At 41.2% G+C, this 26,274-nt stretch overlaps 1 long non-coding RNA gene across 2 annotated transcripts; it reads left to right on the top strand.

The window, feature by feature from the left end:
- Positions 1-1,591: 1,591 nt before the first annotated feature.
- Positions 1,592-25,906, top strand: LOC123578395. Of its 2 annotated transcripts, XR_006702360.1 has the most exons (5): positions 1,592-1,676; positions 4,993-5,149; positions 6,866-6,999; positions 18,559-18,631; positions 25,541-25,906. It is a non-coding gene; the product is annotated as an uncharacterized LOC123578395 (long non-coding RNA). The 2 variants fall into 2 exon arrangements; XR_006702359.1 differs by lacking the exon at positions 18,559-18,631.
- Positions 25,907-26,274: the final 368 nt, after the last annotated feature.

Raw genomic sequence — 26,274 nt, 5'->3', positions numbered from 1 at the left:
GTACTGTACTGTATTTGTTGGAAAAAAAAAACACATCTAAATAGACCCTTACAGTTGAAAACCATGTTGTTCAAGGGTCAACTGTACACCACTTCCCAGGTAGTGCAGTTACCTTTTGGCAGAATATTCCAACTTCTGCCCACTAATCACTTATAAAACTGCCATTATTGATTTTATTTATCCAAATGCTATAAACATACACTACATTGTTGGTATTATTTCCAAAACATTTATTCATTAGGTCAATTAAGAATATGAAAAATAAAAGATTTTATCTTTATTCATTCTCCAGTGCTTCTTCTGTTATCATGTGGATCTGAGTTTCTAATCTATATTATTTTCCTGCTTTCCTGAATAACTTCTTTTAATACTTTTTGCAGAGCAGATGTGCTGGTGATGAATTTTCTCAGTTTTTGTTTGTCTGAGAAAGTCTTCATTTCCACTACCTTTTAGGGGGTGATTTCACTGGATACAGAATTCTAAGTTGGTGAGATTTGTTTCCCCAACATAGTAAACATTTTACTCCACTCTTTTGTTGCCTGCATGGTTTCTGATGAGAAGTCCACTGTAATTCTTATTCTTGCTTCTCTGTAGGTAAGATGTTTATTCCTCTTCGGTTTCTTTCAGGATTCTGTGTTTGGTGTTCTGAAGGTTGAATATGATACTCAGAGGCATAGAGTTTTTGAGTATTTATCATGCTTAGTGTGCCCCTGAGCTTGCCAGATTGTACTTTGATGCCTATCATTAATTTTGGAAAGTTCTCAGCCATTTTTACTTTAAGCATTTTTCTGCTCTATTCTCTCTTTTTGTACCTTCTAGTATTCAAATTACATGTATGTTATATTTTTTGAAATTGTCCCACAGTTCTTGGATATTCTGTTAGATGAATTTTTTTTTCATTCTTTTTTTTCCCTCTTTATATTATAGTTTGGGAAGTTTCTATTGACATATCTTCAGGTTCACTCATTTTTTCCTCATCTGTGGCCAATCTACTGATAAGCCCATCAAAGGCATTCTTTACTGGTTTCTAGCATCCCCTCTTGATTCTTTCTTAGAGTTCCCATCTTACTATTTATATTACATACTTGTTCTTGCATGTTGTTTACTTTTTCCATTAGAGAGCTTAACATATTAATTATAGTCATTTTAAATTTCCAATCTAATGACTCCCAAATCTGTGTCACATCTGAGTCTGGTACGGATGCTAGCTTTGTCTCTTCAGACTGTATTTTTCCTTTAATGATGTCTTGTAATCTTTTGAAAGCCAGACATGATATGTTAGGTAATAGGAACTGAGGTATATGGGCTTTTACTGTGAAGTTCTATCTCAGTATATCTAGGTGTTGGCTTTTGTTTAATGTTTACATAAGTGTCATGGGCTTCAGATTCTTCTAGTGTCCTTGTTTCTGTCTTTCCTGTTGTCTATGGTTTTTCCAAAAATCTTCTTAAGTGGAATCTGGGACTTGCATCTATTTCAGCTAAAATTCACTATTATTACATCAGAAACCTGTTATTGTGGTGTAAGGTGTGGAGCAGGTGTAGGCATTCTATAATTTTATGATGCAATCCCAGTGTTTTAGCTTCCCTAGGCTGTGACCTTCACAAGAGTTTCTTACTTTTCTTTCTCTCTCCCTTTCTTTAGATGAGATAGGGAGTCTAGAGGGGGCTGCTGTTGGGTAAGTGACTTTCTGCCTATTTGAGATAAGGCTCTGGTAAAATTCTTTTAACTGGAGAATAAGTCTTTGTTATGGAGAATGCGCTGGGCATATTTCAAAATGTTACTTTCCCCCCCTCTCTTAGTCAGAAATATGAGGGATTTGTCCTGGCTGTTCACCATGGGGATCTGGTGGGGTTTCTGGAGTTAAAACCCATGGAAGTGTGAGGATAAATGTAAGACTGTGGCCCCCATGATTTTCTCACTCTCAAGCTAGTCCACATTCATCCACATTCATCCTCCAGAAATTCACCAAAATTTGCATTTATTTGTCATATTGAATTAAGACTCCAGTAGCTTCTGCTCCAAGTAAGCTGATTTTGGCTGTGTTTTTCTGTAGTTAACCGTCTCTCCACATTTCAGGACATCAGTTTGCCCTATAATCCCAAATCTCTAATGGGTTCAAAAAATATATTGATTTTTCAGTTTGTTTAGCGTTTTTCTTGTTGTAAGGATGGGAAAGATGACATCTAAGCTCCTTATATGGCATAACTAAGACCAGAGATCCAACAGGTGACTTTTCATATGCACCCTGAAGGACTATTTCCCCAATAGTCAAGGTGATTGGTTACATGCAACTGAGAGCACATGGACTCATCCAGATTTGTCTTCTTTGGACAATGCCTCTACCTTTCCTCCTTTTATTAACACCAGAAATTTACCTACAAAAGGAAGTCATGTCAGAATGTACATTGGTTGTGTTTTGACCACCCAACCATCCATTCACTCTGTCTTTTGTAACAGCCCTCATTTCTCAGTTAAAGGTGTATCTTTTCCCCTCCCCTTCCTCCAGCAGTAATATGTGTGCTTTGGGAAAAGCCAATTCCTCTACTTCCTCCAGGCATGTGACTCTTAACTGGCTGATCAGAGTCATAAGTTTCCTGGGACATAGTGATTTGTTCCAGTGATCCCCCTGGAGCCAATGGGATATGAAGGAAATATATTGTGTAGCTATGAGCAGGCATTATGGGATCAAAAGGGAGGAGCTTCATGACAATCACACTAACATAGAGGAAGATAGATGTGAGCAAACAGGAAAACCTTGTCCTAATGATATTGTTAAAGCTTTTTCTTCCAGCTGTGCCTGAGAATGCTTAGGTTTATAAACTTTTCACTTACAGGATCTTTTGGTTACATGATTTCCTTTTTTTTTTTTTTTTTTTTTTTGCTTAAGCCATGTGGGTTGGGTTTACTTTTGTTGCCAACCAAAGTCTTAAGTGATATAGAAATCTACAGTCAATCAACTATATTAATACTAGAGAATAATGCCTTACCTAAAGAGATGACCTTTTCATCTTTTATGAGGATTTCAGACCTCATAAGGGGAGATACAATTCAAGTTCTGCCAAATACATGCTCACACCCAGGGTGACTGTTCCCTATTTTGTGGTACTAGAGTGAGTAGTTGTTTGCTGAAGTATCATATGTTGGGATTCTTTTCACCTCTTTGTTAATTTGCTCTTTACGCAGAGTTTACTGGGCAGTTTCCCCAGGATTCTATTCATTCCTGCATGGGATTTTGAGACAGCTGAGGTATTTCCTTGAAGATGAGTCTGCCTTTCCCTATCATTTTATATCCTTAGCCTCTTCAGACACAGATCTCCATTTAATGTGAGGTTAAGCTTACTCCTACAGCTTTTCCTTTGAGGGAGTCAACCACAACCATAACAAAACACCATAGACTGGTGGCTTAACAACAGAGCTTTATTTGCTCCCAGTTCTGGAGGCTGGATATCCAAGATCAAGTGTTGGTGGGTTTGGTATCTCCTGTAGCCTCTCTCCTTGGCTTGCAGATGATCACCTCACTCTACCCTCCTGTGATCTTCCCTGTGTGCATACATCTCTAGCATCTCTCCTCTTATAAGGACATCACTCGTACTGGATTAGAGCCCTACATTTATGACCTCATTTAGCTTTAATTAGCTCTCTAAAGGCCCTGTCTCCAAACAATCACTTTGGGGGTTAAAGCTTTGATATATGCATTTTGAGGGGACACAATTCAGTCCATGACACCACTTTTTAGCCATTCTCAGTGATTTCTCTTCATTCTGAATGGATTTTAATAGTCTTAGTCAAATAATGATCAAGAGAAGTTCTAATGTTGAAAATGCTATTAAGCAAATAGGTTAAGCATCATCTTTTTCTGCATTGAGCCAGCAGGACTTCATCTCATGGCCTACAGGGCAAATGGAAGTAGGAGACTGGCCTTCGATGGGACAGTTTGTCCTCATTGATCTTCTTCTTTTCTTTCAAGGCCATCCACTCCTGTTTTCCTGTGACCATTTAATATCCCCCATCCAGGCTTCCTGCCCCCAGAAAATGCCCCCATGTTCTCAACTGATGCACACCTGTCACTTGAGCCTGCCCTTAACTATTTCTCCCTGGGAAAAGTGATCCTGTAAATTAGTCCACACAGAAAGTCTGGTGATGGATAACTGCTTAGGGAACTACCTCTCCCAGGGGCTCGTATCAGGAGCGAAATGAACAAAACCCCAGTGGTGGAGTTGGAAGCATTGTAGAGAAGCTGGTCCAAGATCTTTTCATTGTCCTTCTTATTATACCAAGAAAGGTCACTCTTACTCACAGATTCTGGAAGGGGTAGCCACAGGACAGGTAGAGACAGCTGAATAAAAGTTCACCAATAAAGGCATAGGTTTTAATTTCGACATTGGCCCTGATGTGCTCTAAAATTTTGGGAAACCCTTTTTCCCTTTCCCAGCCTCAACTTCTCCACCTTCACAATGGAAAAAAAAATCCTGTCTGGCTCAACTCTCTCAGGACACCAAGAATGAATGCCATAACAGACAGAAAAGTGTTTTAGATGGAAAATGCCATAAAATAAATTCAAGGTGTTATTATTTTAAGGTGCAAAATCAGAACTTATAAAACCAGGCATAAAAATGTCTTGGTAGATATATTTTCATTCTGGAGAAAATTAATGGCTACATCTTGGACTTGAATTTTCTATAGAACCAGTCCTAGAATATTGGACATGGAAACACTCTTAGCGATATTTAGTTTCTCTTCTTCAGATGAAGAGTCTAAAGCCTAGAGAGGGAAGGGACTTGCTCAGGGTCACATAGCAGGTTAGAGACACATTTGGGAGTGGGAACTTGTAGTTGTGACACCTTTCCTTGGTTTTATTCTTCATTTTCATGGGGAGGGCAGAGAGTGGCAGGGCTAAAACATACGAGCCATCTCTGAACAATACCTGAGAGTTTTAAGGCCTATTTCAGCATCTAAGTGTATTGTCTCTAATGGAGATCTCTGACTTCCAGGTCCAGTGGATTCTCAAGATGAAATTCGTGCCATAATTGCTGACTTCAGCTCCTCAGAGCTATAGACTGGCTTGACCCGGAAACTCTACTGTGGGTCACATCTTCTCCACTGGTCTGGCTCCTGTACAGTGTGGCTTGGTCTGGTTTGAGTGCAGAGGTAATTGCAATATATTGAGGTTTGGTATTGTAATAAAAATAGGGGCCATTACAGCTAGCATTTATGTCATTAGTATTTAGTGGTGGTGTGTTGCAGCTTTTTTAGTGCTCATAAAACTGTCGCTGCTTGCAGATATGTCACGGCACTGATATAAATTTAAAGGGTTGGAAATCCATAAGTCATAAAAACTAGATAGTAAATAGCAACAGAACAGGGTGGACAAGAACTGTTGCATTAGGCATGCAAATGCTTATGGATTTGCATGTCTAGTGCTTGCATTAGCATAATGAGAAGCACATTTACATTACAGATGGACTTGATTAACTAGGCCCTTGTAAATAAAGTCCACTCAGACTAAATAGAGGATGTTTGGGCTCCAGAGAAGAGATGGTTATAGGAGCCAAAGGGCAAGTAGAGCCATTTCTTGCCCTCTTCTCTTCTGGCATTGACCATTGAAAAGTTTTCAGAATCACTGATAATGCCCAGATGGGAATGCTTTTGTACTTATTTGATGTAATAATAACAGCAAACATGCACTGAGTGCTTGCTATGTACTGGCCACTATTTAAACATTTTATGCATAGTAGCTCACTTAATCCTCATAATAACCCTATGATTATAATAATACCCATTTTGCAGATGAAGAAGCTGAGATACAGAAAGGATAAGGGAATTTATCAGAGTCCAACTATTAGTAAGTGGCAGAACAAAGATACAAACCCAGGCAGTCTAGCTCAAAGCCTGGCTCTTAACCACTACATTAGCTGCCTCGTATCCACTGAATTCATACAGGTATGCAGCTAATGCTATTGAAACATCTGTTACATACCAGACTCCAGGATACTGCTAAAGATAACAGCAATAAGATAAATGCTTGCTATCTTCCTAAAAAGTTCATGTAGTCTAGTTGGAGAAATTTAGAAGAAAGCAAAAATTCTGACATTGTGCTCAAGGAGCTCATAGAAGGACACAGCCTCCAGGAAAGGTGAGTCAAAAAAGGCTACTCAGAGAGGATACCTCTTGGACTGAGACTTGAAGTATGTGTAGGAGTCCAAAAGGTGAGGAGTGGAGGATTAGAGCACTTGCTTAGGGAACGGCAAGTGCGGAGCCACGGAAGTGGGCATATTCTCAGACCCTAAGTCACTTCACATGAGAATGTAGGGAACATATGAACACAAGCCAAAAAAAGAAAAAAAAAAAAAAAGCAGGGACTGGTCATGAGGACTTATGGGACATGATAAAACTTGGAGGGTCAATCAATCATCTGGGCTTATAGCCCTCTCCAAGTAGAAACCTGGCTCCAGATTAGGCACTAGGATTTACAATTCAAATACGAACTCCCTATTTGGCTCCCCAACTCATGAGGTAAACCTTATTCCAAAGTCCTGTGTCTTTTCCATCATGTCATGGATTCATAAACTCACAGAGTTCGTTAGGACAACATGGCCATTCAGACCAGACTTTTCATGGTACATAAATCCTGCCACAAGCTCTTCATTTGCTTGTGAACATTTGCTTCATTTGCTTCTACCTGAACAGTTCTGTCTGCCATTGGACAGGTGAGGAATTTGAACCGGCTTATTTTGGGTAGCCCAGTTAAGTGAGAAGTCCAAGGGAGTACCTAATATTTTAGAGTGTCATCTATTAAAATTTAACTGTTCTATGAGCTCTCCTTATGGTAACAGCTCCTAAAAGTAAATATACTATTCATTCTAGGTACATTTGAATGGAAGCCTCCCATAAATGATTTTTATGATGGCAGCCAACTTGAGGAATTCTTGAGAGCTGAGAATGTTGTTTGAGTCATTCTGGGGAATTGTGATGGGACGCATTCTATTTTGTACCTCCAGGTAACATGCAAAGTAGATTATTTTAGACTGAGTTTTCCAGTGGTCATTTTCTCCATGACCTGAAACCTTTTATTTGTCTTGATGGTGAATCTGGGGCCTTCATGAGCAGGTGGGAATTGCCATCTTGAAGTAGGCCATAGGTGTCCTGTGAGGATGGTGGTCACGGGTCTGTAACCTGTAAGTGAGGGGCAGAAAGAAGGCATGTGGGAACAGGAAGCCATGAGTGTTTTAGAATCAACAAAACCTCATGGAGAAATGTGGCAGAAATGCTCTAGGCAGAACCTCCTCAAAGGAGCAGTAGAGGCTATGCTGGAGATTCCATAGCATCATGACTCTCCCTAGTCATCTTTCACCCCTGCCCCTGACTCTGGTGAACTCTGGCTAATGCCCATCTAGGTTTCCTCTTCTTCCAGCGAATCTGATCAGGCTGAAGTTACTCTTAGCTGGTTCTACTTTTGGTTGGCCAGGAGCTCTTCAGAAATTCCTTTTCATAGCTGGTGGGAAATCTGGGGTTGGGGCCCACAGGTCTAAGAAACAGAGTGCTCTTGCTTACTTTCTGACCAGGAGAGCCTGGTGTTCACTTCCATGGGTTCTCAGGGCTGGCAAATTTCTGAAAGCTGGACCTTCCTAGAGCCTGTGGGACAGTCTCCTCTGACCTGCCTCCGTCCTCCACTCTGAGTCCCTAGCACACCTACAAAGTTGGGTCTATGTAGTGTTGACTGAACTAGAACTGAGGGCTGAAGGCATGGTTTCCTAGGTTCTCTTTTCCTTAAAGTTGCTGGACATGTGGTCCAGTTCATGGATATAGTCTTTGTGACAGTATAACCATGTGCCAAGTGACATTGTACCAGTATAGGTACATATATCAATATTTTTCCTCTTGTGGGTGTATTTACATCAGTACATGTCTCTATGTGTACATACATATATTATTCTGTGTGAGTGTATATATGTGCATGTTTATATGTATATTTCTCTCTGCAGATTTGTGTAAGTGTGTTAGGTGCTTATGTCTATGAACATGTATATGTGTACTTACACAAACCTGTGTGTACAGGTGCATCTGTGTATGTATACATATGAAAATGCTAAAGAGTGTTAGACAGGTGCTTGGGGGCAAAGCTAAGAGATGACACTGTAATTTCTTCCCTGGAATTTTAGAGCCTCTAAGGACAAAATCCCCCTAGAGGAGGCAGCAGCCTGAGTTGCCAGCTAGGCTGTAAATCCCTTTTATGTTGCCCAAGGCCATTGTCTGAGGCACTATTCTTGGCCTGACAGTCTAAGAGATGACAGGATCTCTAAGAAAGTATGGTAAGAACTAAGGGGGCTATTATCCACAGGACAGGGGAATAAAGTTTCCTCTCTCTGCACCTCCCATCCTCACTCACCATGAAATAGAAACACAGGGGCAGAGGGAAAATAATAGCAAACCTCACTGAGCCAAATTTTACATATATGGACTCATTTGACTCATGATGGCTCTATGAGGGCTATTGGTCCCAATTTCCAGATGAAGACATGAAAGCACAGTGAGTTTAAGAAACTCATCAGGATTGGATGTCAAGGCAATATGGCTCCAAATGTACAGGATGGCTTTTATGCACCAAGTTCTGGGATGAACACAGAGCTGAGATTACTTGTTACCAGTGACCAGAGACCATTCCTGGCCAAAAGGACAACATAGTGAAGTTTTTATTTGTTTGCAGTTCTTCCCTTCCTTCTTCATTCTTCTCTTTGCTTTGAAATGTCCACACCTTATGCTTCAATAGCCAGAGCTTCTCACTGAAGTGCCATGCTAGAACCTGTTCTCCTAGAGCCACCTCATTCCCCAATTGCTTGACTTCAGCAAGATTGCCTGTCTTGGCAGTCACACTCTCACTGACCTGCTCTCTGCTTTTCAAGGTGTTTCCATATTGAGGAAACTAATCAGTGCTAAGGTGATTATGGCTACTAATGAAATTAAATGTCTTACTTCCCCCAGACAGAATGCACTGAAATGTGCTGAAAGTGCATTTCAAGTTTATGAAATCCAATGTCCTTTCTTAGGCTCAGAGAAGGGACCTACCTAAGGGAACAACAGCTAGTAAGATTATGTCTTGGCCTTGAATTCAATTATTCTAGTTTTAAACCCAACACTTCTTTCATTTTACCAAATTCAGGGTTTACAGTTAATCCCAAGGAAATGTGGTGATGGTGGTGCTGCAGGCACTGAGATTAGTCAGTGATGGAGATGGTCTGGTTATAATATAGGTCTCTATCTCCATTCACTATAGGTGAATAAGCTGGCTTTCTCAAAGTGTTGAAATGGGACACTTCCATGACAACTTGCTTACACCTCTCTTGGGTACTTCTCTAAGATCATGAAAATCTCAACCTAAAATGTGACCTTTTGCACAAATTCAAGGTGATAACCAGTGTCAGTCACCTAAGCATCAACATTCTTTCAAGAATAAGATACAGGAAAAGAGGATAAAGAATAACTTTTATTGTGATATTTGGTCTAAATATTGGTACAGGACTCCTGTCTGGAAAAGTCAAGCCAGAGGGCAAGTCTGATAGAGAGAACATAAACAGCAGATAAGATTTCTGTTGCATACAAGATATAACTATTATATATGATTATTGTGGCAGTTCCCACCTGCCACTGTGAAGCTCCTTAGTAGCTATCCTTGTAATGTTTTATATAAATATGGGTGTCCAAATCACCTGGTTATAGTATCCTTGATTCATTTTCTGGGTGGAGCATCTCAAAATTCACGGCAGAAGTGTCAAGAATCTACAAATTCCAATCTCTTGGGGAGAAGAAGCTGGGGGCATCTCCCAATGGTGGGTTCTCTGCTTCTCCTGAACTAAGGGCCCAGGGTCCCTACCAGGGTTTAAGGGACTCGAGGATACCAGATATCCCACTGTACAATTGGCTTTAATTGGAGAGGGTTTTCCCCTCTCCAAGAAACTCATGAGCTGCTTAAAATGACTTTCCAAATGTGTGTTGAGGCTGGATTTATGTCTGGGTTGCTGCATATTAAATGCTGATTATTAAAAACATTTGCATGGTGCTTTAACAACGATAGATTATGTATCTGTTACCTAAGTCTCAGTGAAAGCTTTATTAATTCATTATTATTTTATCAACATACAATAAACTGTTCTATTAAATCTAAACTAGACAGATATTTGGGGAGGGATCATCTAAAAGGACCTCAGCTGAGACTATCCCCAGGGAAGGACTTAATGAAGTTTCAAACAGTTAATAACCCTCAGTTCATAAATAAACCATGGGTATTTAAAGACCTGCAAAATACTGAAATAAGATGTTGAGACTCAACAAAGGAGATATGAGAGAGCACCCTTGGAATTCCCCTTCCTTAAAACTCACAGATATAGCCTCTACCTCTTGACAATATTTATTGGGCACCTGGGAATATTTGGCACCCCTGAGGATGTTCAGATTAACTCTGCTCTTGGTCCCAAATTTACTAAGAAAATGGGTAGAGGCAGCCCTGAAACAATATTCTCCTTCTCTCAAATAATCCACTTTTGGCTTTAAAAATATTTTGGTGTGAGAGGCGAGAGAGGAGAAAGAGATTCTGTCCTAATATGAGACATGATAATTCCTTGACAATCCTGTATGGTAAATCAAAAGTCAAATCTCATGCCTGCATGCTCTGGAGAAAGGACCAGCCACACCATTTTCAGGGCCCAGCACAAAGTGAAATGCAGATCTCCTTGTTCAAAAGATAATTAAGAATTTTAAGATGACAAGAGCAGAACATTAACTTAAGCACTTCTAAAGCCCTAACTCAAGCCCTTCTAAACATGGGGCCCAGTGTGATGACACAAGCTGAATGACATAAGCTGGTCCTATGTGGATGGCTTCTTGAACAGGGTAGATGGAGGTATAAGAAACAAAGTATCCAAGGTGGGGAAGTCTGGTGTTCCACTGGAACATAGGGAGTGCAGGGGTTTGAAGCAACCATTGTAAGCAGAACAGTGAGCCTATAGCAATAAGTTGGAGGAATATTAAGAGGTTTAGGTGCTGGGTAAAAGGGGCAGGAAGCTATGAAAAGTTTTAGAGTGGAGCAAGATGACCTCAGAAGTTCAAGGTTACTGATGGTCAAAAGGCCAAGGACTGACTCAGTTGGGAAGGTTTCTTCACATTGCAGTGATCTCTGCTTCCAAACTTTTCATTTTGGGGGCACTACTCAGAGCCAATACTTGGCTTTTTTTCTTTTCAGCTTGTAGTTCCTTGAGTGGTGAACACTAAAGTAGGACTTAGCCCTTCTTAAAGTTGGTTTCCCTGAAAGAAGAGCCTGAGGCACAGAGTTGTGTGTAAGTAGTTTAGTTGTGGGGTGATCCAAGTAAGTAGAGTGAGAAAGCAGGAAGAGAGAGAAGAAAAGCCGGTAGAAGATGTATTACTGAGTGACTTACCACAGTGGGTAATGGGGGTTCAATTTCACTTGGGGACTCTCTGAGGAATGGTGTAGAATGCACTGCAGAATTGTCACTCTGACAAATAGGAAGCTGAGGCATTTGTCCAGACTCTCATGACACATAGGTTGAGGATGTCCTTTGGAGTTATTATCTAGCATCTACTTCGGAGCTACACGTGTCAGTCGCTGAGGGATCTTCATGGATTTACATAACATTTGAGGATAGAAAGAAATAGAGATTTGCTGAGACACAGTTGAGATAGGATGCTGGCTGTGTGCTCAGAGATGCCCCCACAGCTGCATGGAACTCAGGTGGGCCTAAGGCATTTGTCTGCGATACATAAAATATTTGTAATAAGCTCCTTAGCCACTGAAAAGTTTCTGAATGTCTTCATGGCCCCATCTACTCAGAACAGTCTCTGGGGACCCATAGATGAGTTTTTGGGGAGCAATCGGTTGTCCTTTCTTATGCCAATTACATAGGCAGAGTATGTGTCCTAGATGGTCACAACTTAAAACATAGGTAGACCAGAAAGCTTCCCTGGATGGTACATGGGCCTTTCCTTCCTTTGGATGTCTGGAATTCCACCTCTGACTTCTCTGTGAGAGGATTATCTTCTACCAAAACCTTCGGTGGGAATGGCAGTATATGAATGCTGGACTCCTGGCATAATGGGCTGGAAGGCAGACACATGAATTTCCCAATGACTAGCTCTGAGGCCAAAAATCATTACTTAAGAGTACAGGTTATGGAGAGGGGCAGACGTGGGTTTGAATCCTGGTCCTGTCACCTGTTAGCTGTGGAATTTTGGGCAAGCAAATCATTCATCTATGTAGCTCTTAATTAGTTAAGTAGTTACTGAGCATTGACTCTATTCCAGGCATGGAACAAATCCACCTGGAGTTTCCAAGTTAGAGGAGGAAATAGACAATAAAAGATAGGAAAATAATGGATAAAAATGAATTGTTATAAGTCTATAAAGGTGAATCATGTGAAATGATAGAGTATGGCGGGGATGGAGAAGGTGAATAAACTATGAAGATAGTGTAATAAGGCTGGGTTTCTTTATTTTTTTAAATTTTTAATGTTTTTATTTTACTTTTGAGAGAGAGAGAGAGAGGGAATAAGTGGGGGAGGGGCAGAGAGAGAGAGAGGGAGACACAGAATCTGAAGCAGGCTCCAGGCTCCTAGCTGTCAGCACAGACCCTGACGTGGGGCTCAAATTCATGGACTGTGAGATCATGACCTGAGCCAAAGTCAGACACTCAATTGACTGAGCCACCCAGGCACACCAAAGCTGGGTTTCTTAATGGAATAAAAGGAGACAACATGGGAAAAGCAGAGGTAAGAGCTTTCCAGGCAGATAGAACAACATGTGTTATGGCCAGGAGATAATAAAAAGCTTGCATATTTGCAGAGCCAAGAGGAATCCAGGTTGATGAGACCATAATAAATGAGGGGAGGACGGTCATTAGATAAAATTGCAGAGGGAGGGAGGGGATAGTTCATGTTGGGCATTGTAATCCAAGTAAAGGACTTTAGGTTTTATATTACAGATAAAGGGAAGTCACAGAAGTACTTAAATCAGAAGAATGATGTGATCCAATTTTTGGTTTAAAAAAGATCACTCTTAACATAGTGAAGTAACTAATTTGGTGGAAGGCCAAGAGTAGCCATGGTGAGACCAATTAAGAGGATTTCATGGTATTTAAGAGCTGACAATAGTAGTGAGGATGGAGGGAAGTAGGTAGAGTTGAGGAATATTTGGGAAGTAGAGTAAACCAGAGTTGCCAATGGGTTGGATGTCAGGGAAAGATAGAAGTTTCAGTGATGATTCCCTGGAGAAACAATGGTGTCATTTACTGAAGTGAGTAAAAATGAGATAAGAACATGTGTGAATATGTGTGTGGGAGATCAAACAGTTGGACATTTTGAATCTGGGGTGTCTATATGGTATGTAGGCTGAGATGGCAATTTGTTGTTGGCTCTTTGGGTCTAGACTTTGATGAAGACACTTTGATTGGAGACTAAACTTGAGAGTCATGGGCATACAGATGCTTTATGAAAGCCTGGGAAAGATGTAATCTATAAAGTGGGGAAAGAAGATCTATCTGCAGTGGGGTGCCTGGATGGCTCAGTCAGCTGAGTGTCTGACTCTTGATTTTGGTTCAGGTCATGATCCAGACTCTGAGTTGGGCTTCATGCTGAGCATGGAGCCTGCTTGGGATTCTCTCTCTCTCTCTCTCTCTCTCTCTCTCTCTACCTCTGCCTTTGCCCTTCCCTTGCTCACACACACTCTCTCTCTCTCTGAAATATATTTTTGTAAAAATGAAGATCTATCTGTAGAGTCAGACACTGCTCAAGAAGCACAATTACTTCTTCCCTCTCCCATGCCTGTTTTCCTTCCATCATGGGAGCTAGTTGGGTGGCCCCCTGGAGGCTTTCACAAAGGCCGGAGCGAGGGACACAGCCTCAGAGTCATGGAATAGAACAGTCTTGGCATAGCTCTAGTTACAAGCTAGCCTCACATAAGCCTCTTATTCCTGAGCAACATGATGCACTGGGTTGTGCTAGAAGACTCATAAACAAGATGGACGTGAACCTTTGACACTGAACTCATTCTCAAGGTACAGGCCACATTGATCCATCTTTCTTTCAATGCTGTGAGCGGGAGAGGAGAGGCAGGCCCTGGCGTCAGGAATCTGAGCCCTACACGCAAAGCAACTGCAAGCCCATTTGAAGTAGTTGTGACAAAAGGCCTTGGTTGCTAGGAAGAAGGCAGTGGAGAGGCTCACATAGGCTGTTTGCCAGGGTGGATTAAATACACATTGAAATATGAATCATTGGAGGCCTTTTAAAGACTGTCACCTGACATACAGAAATCGCATTTCTTTTCCAGTGGAAAATGGCAGCAAGCATCAATTGTTAGGGGACGCCACATGAATGGCAGTCCTTGTACAGTACTTTGTTCTGTGTGGAACATTTCTATTGCATAATGACAGTTTATGCACAATGTCGACAAATGTACACAGGCAAAACCACACACGTGCGCGCGCGCGCGCGCGCGCACACACACACACACACACACACACACTTTGGTTACTCAACTGTAGGTATTTTAGAGCTTCCTTTGAATTATTATTAAGAGAGAGGATTTACATGGTCTTAACTGCCTTTGCCTAGCTCTGCAAAGTGTTTCTAGGACTGAATAGTTTTCGAGCAATCATATCAGCCTCAATCATAATATTCCTTTGTGTTGGGTTAAGATTCCCAGTTCTGGTTTCCAATAGACTTGGGTCCAAATTTTGGCCTTGCCACTGTGATCATGAATGAGATACTCCCTCTTTCTAGGTGTCATACATTTCCTTATTTCTATAATAAAATTATAATATGCTGTCAGAATGTACAGGATTAGTGGGAGTGGTAAGACGTTTAATGCCCAGAGAGCACTTAGCAAAGAGCCTGAGATATGATAGGTACTCTGTGAGTGCTCTCTGTCACTTGTTTCCTAGACTCTGACTTGCAGATGAGATCATGGAGATCACTAAGGTTAAGTAAGTCACTGAAGGTCACACAGCTGTTCTGGTGTTAGAGACTGAATGTTTGTGTCCCCCACGCCCAAATTCATATGTTGAAGTCCTAACCCCCCCAAGTGATGGCATTGGGAGACAGGGTCTTTGGGTGGTAAGATTAGGTTAGATCATGAGGGTGGGGTCCTCATGATGGGATTAGTGGTTTTTTAAAAAATTTTTTACATTTATTTTTGAGAGACAGAGCACAAGTGGGGAGGAGCAGAGAGAGAAGGAGACAGAATCCGAAGCCGGCTCCAGGCTCTGAGCTGTCAGTGCAGAGCCCAATGTGGGGCTCAAACTCACAAACGGTGAGATCATGACCTGAGCTGAAGTTGGATGTTCAACAGACTGAGCCACACAGGTGCCTCGGGATTAGTGGTTTTACAAGAAGAGGAAGGAAGCAAGGGCTCTCTCTTTCTCTCTCTCTCCCAATCCGAGCACAGTATTGAAGAAAGGTCATGTGAGGACAGAGCAAGGAGTCAGCCATCTGCAAGCCAGGAAGAGAGACCTCACCACGAAATGAATCAGGCTGCACTTTGATCTTGGACTTTCCATCGTCCAGAACTGTGAAAAATAAATCTCTATTGTTTAAGCCACCCCATCTGTGGCATTTTGTTATGGTGGCCTGAGCAGATGAAGACATGTGGTAAATCCCAGCTGGAATTCATATTCTGGCTCCAAATCTAGGTACAAATCTCAGACAAGTCCTGGAAATGGGCTCAAAGCACCTGCATGCAGAAACGCAATTGGGAAGCAGGACTATGTTTTGCCTTATTCTGGGCTTTCTTCTTGCTTTCCATGGGGTTCTGCATGGTAAGATGTATGGTTTCCTGACCCAATGTCAAAATGCCCAGATTATCAGGCTTGGATATAGCATTTTTACTCACTCAGCATTTACTTGATTCACATTTATTTTTCCATTCATTTATTCTTTTAGTACATTTTTCATTCAACCTTAAATCACTCAACATTTATTGAGCACCAACTTGGTGCAGGATCTTTGCAAAATAAGTGAGATGTAATCTCCTTGCAAACTCTGTGTGTCAGATGGCTTTGGATGTCCTATGTAACACGTTCAGGGCATGAGGCATTTCCTCCCCATCTGCTCCCCTTCCAAATCCTTGCACCATATACACACCAGATCATGCCATGAATGCAACTTGCTTCCTTTCTGGCATCTGGCTCATTTCTGCAGCCTCTGGAGAATGACTATACATACCAGTGCCTGCCCTTCTTGCCCAGCTTTGCCCAGATCCCTGTATTTGTTTCCTATCGCTGCTGTAACAAATTATCACAAACTCAGTGGCTTAAAACAACACAAATTTGTTGTTTTTCACTTCTAAAGATTAGCTGAAGTATGACAAAGATCTCACGGTGCTTAATTCAAGGTGTTGATAGGACTGTATTCCTTTTGGGAGGCTCCTGTGAATAATGCACTTCCTTGGCCTTTTCCAGCTCCTAGAGGCCACTCACATTCCTTAGCTCATGGCCCTGTCTCCCATCTCCAAAGACTTCAACATTGCCTCTCTCTGACTCTTCTGTAGTCACATCATCAGGAAGGTTCTCTTCTTTTAAAGATTCATATAACTAGATTGGGCCATTGGATAAGGGGATAATTTCCTTTTGTCAAGATGTTTAACCTTAGTCCCATCTGCAAAGTCCCTCTTTGCCATGTAAGGTAACATATTCACAGGTGTCAGAGTTAAGGCATAGGCATCTTTGGGGGCACATTATTCCGCCTACCACATGCCTCAGCAGATCTCTCTGCGCAGGGCAAGCACCACCTGATGGGTCCAGAGCATCTGCCAGGCTCTGGCAGGCCTGCAGGAGGGTTTTATGTCCCAAGCTAAGAAGAGCAATAAGTGTTAAGTTCAGGTTCAGCGCAATGGATGGAGGCTCTCCAGTCAATCAAATTATAGTTCAATCAGTTCATTTTAATCACTCCTCTGGAGAGAAGTAAAACTCTGCATTGAGGAATACACAGCAATTTTATTGATGACAAGCTTAATTGTTTCATTTTTCCTTACTGTCTCTAACATAGCTGACTTTTAATCAGTGGGAGCTGAGATTCTAATGAAGTAAAGTCCACTTTTCCGCAGTTCACAACTAGCTGGAAATAATTGGGCTGAGACTCCCATCCAGACACTGCAGAGCCGCTGGCATTTTCCTGAAAACCAGGCTTAATTGCTTTGCTGATGTTGTTAAGTAGTCCTGAGGGGGTGGAAGTAGTAATGCTGCCCACATATGCTGGGAAACAATACCCCAAAATGTCTTAAAAGGGTCCACAAAGTCTGTCCAACTGGTAGCGAGGAAGAAAAAATGAACTGGAGTGTGTTTTCTGCAGGCAGGGGCCTGGGGGAGTATGTGGGAGCTGTGATGTGGATGGCTGCAATTTGACAAGATCAACAGCAACCGCCTTTTTCTTTCCTCTGAAAGCTAAGCAGGATTCTGAGTGCAGGTGTGTGTGTGTGTGTGTGTGTGTGCGCGCGTGTGTGCACATCTGGATTTGTGCAGTGTGGTTTCAAGGAGAGATCGAGATTTTAGGCTGCCTTTGGCCTCTGAAGGGGGCGGGGGGGGGCGCATAATGGAGGATTCTAGTGGATATTGTCTCAGCCCTGAGAGGTGGCAGGGAGATTGGCTAGTCTGGAGAAATTCCAGGATCACAGATACAAGGCTTGGAAGAGGCAGAGAGATTCCTTCCTTATCCCCCACAAAGCCCCACTATTTTACTTGATGGATGGTGATGATGATAATAGCAATAGCTGCTAGGTTTTGTTCACTTACTATGTGGACAGAGATTTGGGTTATGCTCCTTTTATTCCTCATAAAAACCAATAAATCAGGTGCTATTATTATCTCCTATATTCAAATAAAGAAATCAAAGCACAGAGAAGTCCCAAAGTTTGCCCAAAGCCATAGAGTTGTAGGATTTGAATCCAGATCTGCAAGACACTAGAATCAATTCTCTTAGCTCTTATATCACATTTTTTTTCAGTCCTAACGACAACATTAAAAATAGATAATTTTTTATTGAACATTACATGTTCCTGGCCTAGTACTAAGCACTTTCTGTATCTTATCTCGTATAATCCCAAAAGCAACCCTAGAAGGCATGTTCCCACTTAGAGAACAAGAATAAGGGAATTGAGGTCTGGAGTGAAGGACACTATCAAAGGCCACTCAACTGGGACTCAAACGTAGGTCTGTCTGCTTTGAGAGCTTGTGATTTTATTACACAGCACTTTGCTTGGGAAAGGGTCTAGGTACTGAATGAAGATTGATATTAGTGTTTTCTCAATCTATCCAAATAATTAATTATATGGTTCTGGGTCTGGCTGAGATGGCTCAGGACTTGGGCATCTCTTTAGACATCTGAAGAAAGAGAGGGATGAAGCCCCAGAGTCCTCACCTAATGACCACGGTTTTGGAAACCCAGGTTCAGTTACTACTTCTGACACTAGACTTGGGAACATAATTTAACTTTGGTAAGCCTCCATTGTATTGTCTGTATTTTGTGAAGATTAAGTGAGATCATGTATTTATTGTTTTATTCCAGAAATTTTTATTGAGCTTCTTACTCTGTGCCAGGAACTGTTATAGCCCTAGGAATGCAACAGGAAACAAGGCAGGTAAAGTCCTTGCTTTAGTGGAACATAGATTCTCATTGAGAAGTCAGATAATGAATAAGTAAGCAAGTCAACAAAGAAGAGAATTCTTGCTTGTGACCAATTCTACAAAAAGTACGATAGCAGAGGGAACCCCTAGGAGTGGAGGAGTGGAGGTGGTCAGGGAAGGCCTCTGAAGAGATGATATGGGACCTGAATTACTTGCTGGAGTCAATCATGCAGGCATCTTGGGGAATAGCCTTTCAGGCAAAGGTGATAAAATGTGCAAAGATCAGAGGCAGGAATAAGCTTGGTGAGCAGAAGAACAGAAAGAAGGCCAGAGTGGCGGGGGAGCAATAAATGAGAGAGAAAGAGGAGGACTATGAGGTTGAGAAAGAGGCAGTGAACAGATCATGCAGGACCTAAAGGAACAGGCCATGGAATTTGAAGTTAGCTTTAATGTCAGTTGGAATTCACTCCAGGGCTTTTAGTAGCAGTAGAGACAAGCTCTGGTTTAATTTCTAAAAGGCATTTCAGTTGGCCTAAAGAGGCAAGTTTGGAAATAAGGAGATAAGTTAGGAAGCTTCCACTGTAGGACATCCTGACATCTCAACAAATGAGAGATTGTTATAATAATTACCATCCCAGAAAGCATTTAGCACTTGAGGAGATACATGGTTAAGTGTATAGGTAGCAGGAGAAAAAAAGGTCTGGCCAGTCGAACCAGGTCTGTAAGATGAACATTTTGTAAGACAGGTATTCATGAATCATTATGCTTTTTAATGAATTGAAAAATGGTGAGTATGGAAAACAGAAAAAAAAAGGAGCCCAGATGATCAGGACAAAACACAAGTGATTGATCAGCCAGTTTGTTTACAGCAATTATGACTGTGTGATTGCAGAGTCATTTCAACAATAAGTAACCAAAAGGGGCCCTTGAATGGGTGGATCTGGGAGAAGGCAAATATCAAATTCCCACTCTCCAGGCAGAATCTCCGCATTTGCCCACACTCCCCAAAACACATTGCTGGTGTCTTGGAGTCAGAAAAAAGCAGGTAAATAAACTTGTGAAGAAGGTTATGTGAGGTGTGTGTGTGTGTGTGTCTGGTGGGGGGCAGAGAGGGAAAGAGAGACTTCTTTGCCTCATCTCAAGTCATGGTGGTATTTTTATTTGAATTTTATTTTTCTGATGCTGTTAGATAACAAAGAGTAAATTAAAATACAATAAAAATTATAGAGGGAACATGGGAAAAGAAGAACGACATTCTCCTGGCATTTGTTTCAAGGCTGCAAAATGTAGAGTGTCTTGACAGCATAGAAAGAGATTTTTCTCCTTTAAACCAGGTGTTGGAAAATGTGCTTCATTTAAGCAAATCAATATCTTTAATTTCAGCCCGTTGCTCTGGATTTAGTACCCGATTTCCAGGGAAATGTAGAAAGAGTCAAGCCTCATAACTTTCTGTAGTTCCTATGAAAAGAAAGCAGAAGACCAAGGGTGTCACAGTGGCTATTTTTAGAACTATTTTAACTTCTACTTCTTGGACTTCCTGTGAAGTCATAATGTGTTAAAGGAAAATAAGGTAAAGAAAGGGATAAGAAGTTCTGAGTATGGCCGGTGTAATTATAAATATTATGGCTTGAAAAGGCCTCACTGATAAGGTGACATTTGAATAAAGACATGCAGGAGATGAGATGAGCCAGGTAGAAATCTAAAGGAAGAGAATTCAGGCGGAGAGGGGAAAGAACACAGTTATGTGATTGGAGCAGGCTTCAGGGTTTGGGGAGTTAGGAGCCATGTGTGGCTGGAGTGGAGAGAGCAGTGGTAGAGTTCAGAGATATGAATGGCTGGATCATGTGGGGCTTTGTGGTTCATTTGAAGAAATTTAGCTTTCATGCTGAGTGAGATGGGGAGCTCTCAGAAGGTTTGGAGCAGAAGAGTGACATGATCTACCTTACGTATTGACAAGATTTCTCTGATGCTCTGTCAAAAATTTCTCAAAGTGGAGCAAGCTAGAATCAGGGAGAATGGAGGGATCATGGTGGGATGGACCAGAATTTGAACCAGTGAAGGGCACCTGGGTGGCTCAGTCGGTTGAGCGCCCAACTTCGGCTCAGGTCATGATCTCACAGTTTGTGGGTTCGAGCCCCGCATCGGGCTCTGTGCTGACCGCTTGCTCAGAGCCTGGAGCCTGCTTCAGATTCTGTCTCCTTCTCTCTCTGCCCCTCCCCCACTCATGCTTTGTCTCACTCTGTTTCTCAAAAATAAAGAAATGTAAAAAAAAAATAAATAAGAAAAGGTTTTGAACCAGTGTGAGTGGCAAGAAGTGTAAGATCTTGTTGTTTCGTTGAAGTACAATCAACAAAATTTGCTAATGGGCTGGATGGGGATATGGGAGCACCAATCATGGGGAACAAGAGATTAGGAGTCTAGTCAGGACATACAGTTTGGAATATCTTTTATACATACAAGGGGAGATGTTGCAGAGGCAGTTTTATAGATAAGCCTAAAGTTCAGGATAGAGGTCCAGTCTGGAGATACAAATTTGGGGGTTGTCAACATTTAGGAAGTTATGAGACTGCATAAGCCCAGTAAAGCACTGAGGATATGTATTAAAGAGAACTTTAAAACTGGGTTTAGAGGTCTCTTTTGAATTTAATTGTCTTAATTATGGGAGAATTAAGGCAATTGAAGGAGATAAAGGAGTGATTGAAGGAAGAAACTGCTGATTCAAGCTCTCATGTTGGATTTACATTTCTGCAAGTGTTTCACTTTTTTTCATGCAGTAATGCCAGGGATCCACCCATCTGTCCATCCATCCATCCATCCATCCACCCATCCATCCTACCTTCCTCCCGTCCATCTGTCCATGCATGCATGCATGCATGCATCCATCCATCCATCCTACATTTTTCTTTTATGATATATGTGAAAAAGCACACAGCATTTTACAAAAGAGATTCACAAATGAACTTTGTCTCTATTCACCTAGCCACCCAACTTCCTTGGTCTCAGTCTCCCCTTTAATCAACTGAGAGAATGTTCTAAAATGTTAGTTTTGGACATTGTACAGATGTTAAAAAGCATGCCTACTCTGATGTTCTATGGTTTCAGGGCCATCAGAAAATTTGAGGGTCCTTTTCTGAGTTATCTAACACAGATCCAATTGGATAAATATGGCAAGAATTGCTCTTAACTTCTTACTACTTTATTTCTGGTTGTTCATGAAAGGGCACACATACAAAATAATACAAATCCTCTGAGTCCACTGCTTCAAGGTTCCCAAGTCCATTCTCATCCAAATTCCTTGAGCTTCTCTCTCCTCTGAGGATGACTTTGCTGTATTGAGGTGCTGACACGCAGATGTTGAAAGGTTTGCTGAACAGGCAGTTTGGGGAGCAGAGTGTCACATTGTCCAGGGGCAGAGCACAGGCAGTTCTCATTGGGACCACTTGCTGATGGATGTTCGCCAGTTGGCTCATCTCTTCTTGTGATATTGTTATTTTAGAGACAAGAAAAGGCCAGCAGGTTTAAAAAATATGTATCTTAGAAGTCGTCTTTGTCATCGGTCAAGTTGCAACAGCCCTTATCCATATGCATGGTAGAATACTAACTTGTCTCTAAGTTCAATCTCCTAGTGTCTCTTTTGGGCAACACAAGTTGTTCCACAGACATAGACCAAATATCACTGTCCTGCCCCAAATATTTGACCACATTTAAGGCTTAGAACTTGGATTTGGGTTTTTTTCTTGGGATCTTCTTATCCCAGGTTTACTCAGTGATAAGAATCATGTTATCTTTATGTGAACTTCTCTCTGCCCTTCAAGCCATCTGCTCATTGCTAGTACAAGTTATTAACATTGATGACCACACCCAACATCTGGATATATCAATCTTAGCTTGGGTCACCTTGATGGCTCCAGTTATTGGTAATGTGTTTGAAGCTTTGGCATGAACCAGGGAAGGCGTGCCTAAACATTGGCCATTGGCTTCCAGGCAGATACTGGGCCTCTGGCCATGAACATCTTTATTTATTATCTTCCTTTCAACTCTCTCAGGCAAAGCAGTTGTCATAATAGAGTAGGTGCAATTTATTTTGGTCTTGGCAAGGCACTGCCCCCTTCCCCATGCTTTCATCTTCTTCCTCCCTCTTTCTTTGACGTTATTTGTCAAATGACCCAAAGGTAATTTTTAATACCTTTGCATCACATTGGAGCTAAGTTCTGCTGGATTATTAATGATTAAATATTTTCTAGTCATCCACCTGCACAGTCTGTAACAAATTATCCCAAAAAGGAGATTAATTCCATTACGATTTTGAATAAGAAAATGACAAGAGAATGCCCTGCAGTCTTTAGAACTGAACAGTTGCTCCAAAAATCTCTCATATATCTGGAAAGTTGTTGGTTTTATAAAAGACTTGAATCTGTCCTTCAGAGGTCATTTAGCAGGTATTTATGGAGGTCCTGTTGGATATTAGCCTGGTGTGGGGTACTGCAAAACCTGGTTAATTCTCAGAACCACATGGGGAACTTTGTAGAAATGTTCACCTCAGATTTACTGAATCAGGGTTTTCATAAGTGGAGCCCAGAAATAGGTATTTTTGGAAAGCTCTCCAAGTAATTCTGATGCAGCCAGTCTATAAAACTGTTTTGGAGTCTCTGCCATGGAGTATGTAAGAAGAAGGGAGGCAGACTTCTTACCTAAAGAGGGTTTATAATCTCATAGGGTTCTGGGATTTACCCAGGATGCATTATCAAGTAATGAAAGCCATTTATAGTTTAAGATGAATGAGTTTGCTTCTCAATAAGATAATAAAAATGTTTTGTAAACTGTGAGTCACTATTAGAAACAGACAGTTCAGAAGAGAGAGAAGACTTGGGATGGTTTTATGAGGACATAGGTGAAAAATAAAACTGCCCATTGAACAGAAGTGGGGTGATAAGTAGATAAACTTTCGATTATCCAAGTGCATGAGGAATGGAGATTCTGATCAATTGATCTATATCTATCTATCTATCTATCTATCTATCTATCATCTATCTATCATCTATCTATCTATCATCTATCTATCTATCTATCTATCTATCTATCTATCATCTGTTGGTTTTTATGTCAATCTAATCTAATCTATCTGGATTTGGTTATTAAATTGGTTTTGATTTTGTTATTAATGGACTTTCTTGCACACATGAGGTGAACAAAGGTCAGGCATCCTGTTTCAGTCCTAGCTCTGTTTTTCCTGCTTTCTGACTTTCTGAATAAGTCTTCCCATCCCTCTAGGTCTCAGTTTTCCCATCTGTGAAAGAGAAGATTAGATTTGATGACCTCTAAGGTCAATTCCCACCCTAGCATTCTACGAAAATATGAGTCCACTTTCCTGCCTTAACAACAGTCTAGTGGCTGTAGTGGAATCTTTCTTTCATACCGACGGATCCAGAAGGACCTTAAGTCGTCATCCTGAATGTTAGCTCCCATTTATCGAGAATCAAGGTGGGAAATTGAGCACTAAACAATCTGTGTAAGTTTATTTGTTCTAAAAAGACTAAATGTTAGCTCTGAACTCATTTGTATCATCTGCTTCTCTCTCTCAAGTGGATAGAGGGAGCAAAAATACTAATATCTTGAGTAATTATAGTGAATGGATGTTATACTTAATTTGTAAGGCATTCTACTCATTATTATCCATAGTAATGGAGAGAGCAGTCTCATTTACAAATAAGAGCTTCTTGAGCACCTATTATTGGGCAAGTCTCATGCTAATTCATATTCATTTGTTTACACCAAATTGGAATGCTCTGGAAATTTTATTTGTTGCAATCTTGCTTTTGTCATTATGTCAAATAGACAAGTGGTAAGAACCAGCTGTGTTCCCTGAGCCACCCAGTATGATGGCTTTGGGTTTGTAGTGGTAAGGGAGCTTCAGGATGGGTATTGGGCCATTTTCTTTAATGTCTTCCATGTGGGCTATTCCCAGTAGCTCATTTATGCCTTTGGTCTAGCTACCCACACACTAGAAGGGATCCTTTTTGCCTGGCCAAACCCAGTTATCACTTAAAATCTGTACCCTTTAAGAGTCTCCCTGGCTCATTTCATCCCCCTTGTCTCAGATCTCACTGTACTTTCTGCTATTTAGTGAGCACTTAGTGGGTGCCAAACACTCATCTATATAATATTACTTTACCTCTAATGGAAGCAACGGGATGTTATTCACATTTTTCAGAAAAGAAAATTTAGAGACACTAATCCATTTTTATGGGATCCCATAGCTGTTAGGAGGTGGGGACGAGAATGAAATGCAAATCATTGTGAGTTTTGGCCCCTTCACTCTCCTGCCACCTCTTAACTGGACCCTCATTTTCCCAATAACTTCAGGCATCTCGAGTTTATATTGAGCCTGATCCATAGGAGTTCGGCATACGTCAGAGTCACCACTCATATTTGTCTGTCCTACAGCTCTGAGTCAGTGTTGGTCCAGTCCCTTTCTTAGCAGACACTTGTAGAGTTAAATGAAAGTAGTATATTTCACCCTCCCAGCTGGTGCCTTGCCTTAAGGGCTGGGACAGGAATGTGTGGAAGTCTTCTGAAGCCCATGCCCTGCCTCTCTCCTACCAGAATTATTGGGGAATTGGCCCCAGGCATCCATTGATGAGAAGCCTAGGAATGAAAGCACCAGCTCCTGAACACAGAGAAATTAAGGACCTGTCCCTTAATAGGAAGCAAATTATTGCTGTCTGTCTTTGTGTACAATAAAGAGGGTGGGTGGGGAAGGGAGTGATCATTTCTTTGAGTAAGAAATAAGACATCAGAGCTTACCCAAAAAATTATCTCCTTTTTTCCTATAGAATTAATCTAATCATCTAAAGAAAATTTTACTTATTGGGGACAAATTATTCTAATGATTCAATAATGTCTCTTTTTCTATTTTTTTCCAGATAAAAGAAAGACAACCCTACTTTGGAGAGGAAATTAGCTACAGATATTAAAATGCCGAGTACAGCTTCTTTGAGCCATGAGCTTTCTAGCAGATATTTATGATTTGAGCCTATGCAAATGTGAAACGTCTGTGGACAGGCTGCTTTAAAGATCACTACTGGCCCAGCAACTGCAAAAATGTTGAAAACAGCACTCTAAGTACTTTGTGTTTGATGTTAAGTTATTGTTAATTTTTTGGATCTGGGGAAGTTCCATTTCCAGAAATCAGATACAGTATTATAAGAACACAAGGGAATCATTTCCAGCACTATTTATATAAATGTAAGGATTCAACACAAATGCAAATTAAAAACTGCCTCCTTAGAGTTTGCTTGATTGTGTTCACAGAGAAGCAACCACCTCAAACCTGCTAGGGTTTTTGCTTGTTTTGTGTTTGCCATAGAAACGAATGCTAGACCAATTGTGCATCAGCTGCCTGAAAAATGCACTGGGGCTTTATTTTGCATTCAAGACAAACGATGTCTCTTTTGTTTTGCATTTAAAATAGGAATGTTGCATCAATAACCCCAGCCTAACCTCACCCAGTACCTGCAAGGAGAGAGGGGAAGGCCAGCATAATTGAGTATGTGGCTTCACCTCTAAACAAGGCACAAGGGCAAATGTAGTTTTACCCTTGTGAGGAGTTTCTGGAAGGAGATGGTATTTTTTTCCTTACGCGTGACTGCATTCCTTG

This window comes from Leopardus geoffroyi, chromosome E2 (assembly GCF_018350155.1).
Source record: "Leopardus geoffroyi isolate Oge1 chromosome E2, O.geoffroyi_Oge1_pat1.0, whole genome shotgun sequence".
Taxonomy (NCBI): Eukaryota; Metazoa; Chordata; class Mammalia; order Carnivora; family Felidae; genus Leopardus; species Leopardus geoffroyi.
This window is presented reverse-complemented; position numbering and strand designations above follow the sequence as displayed.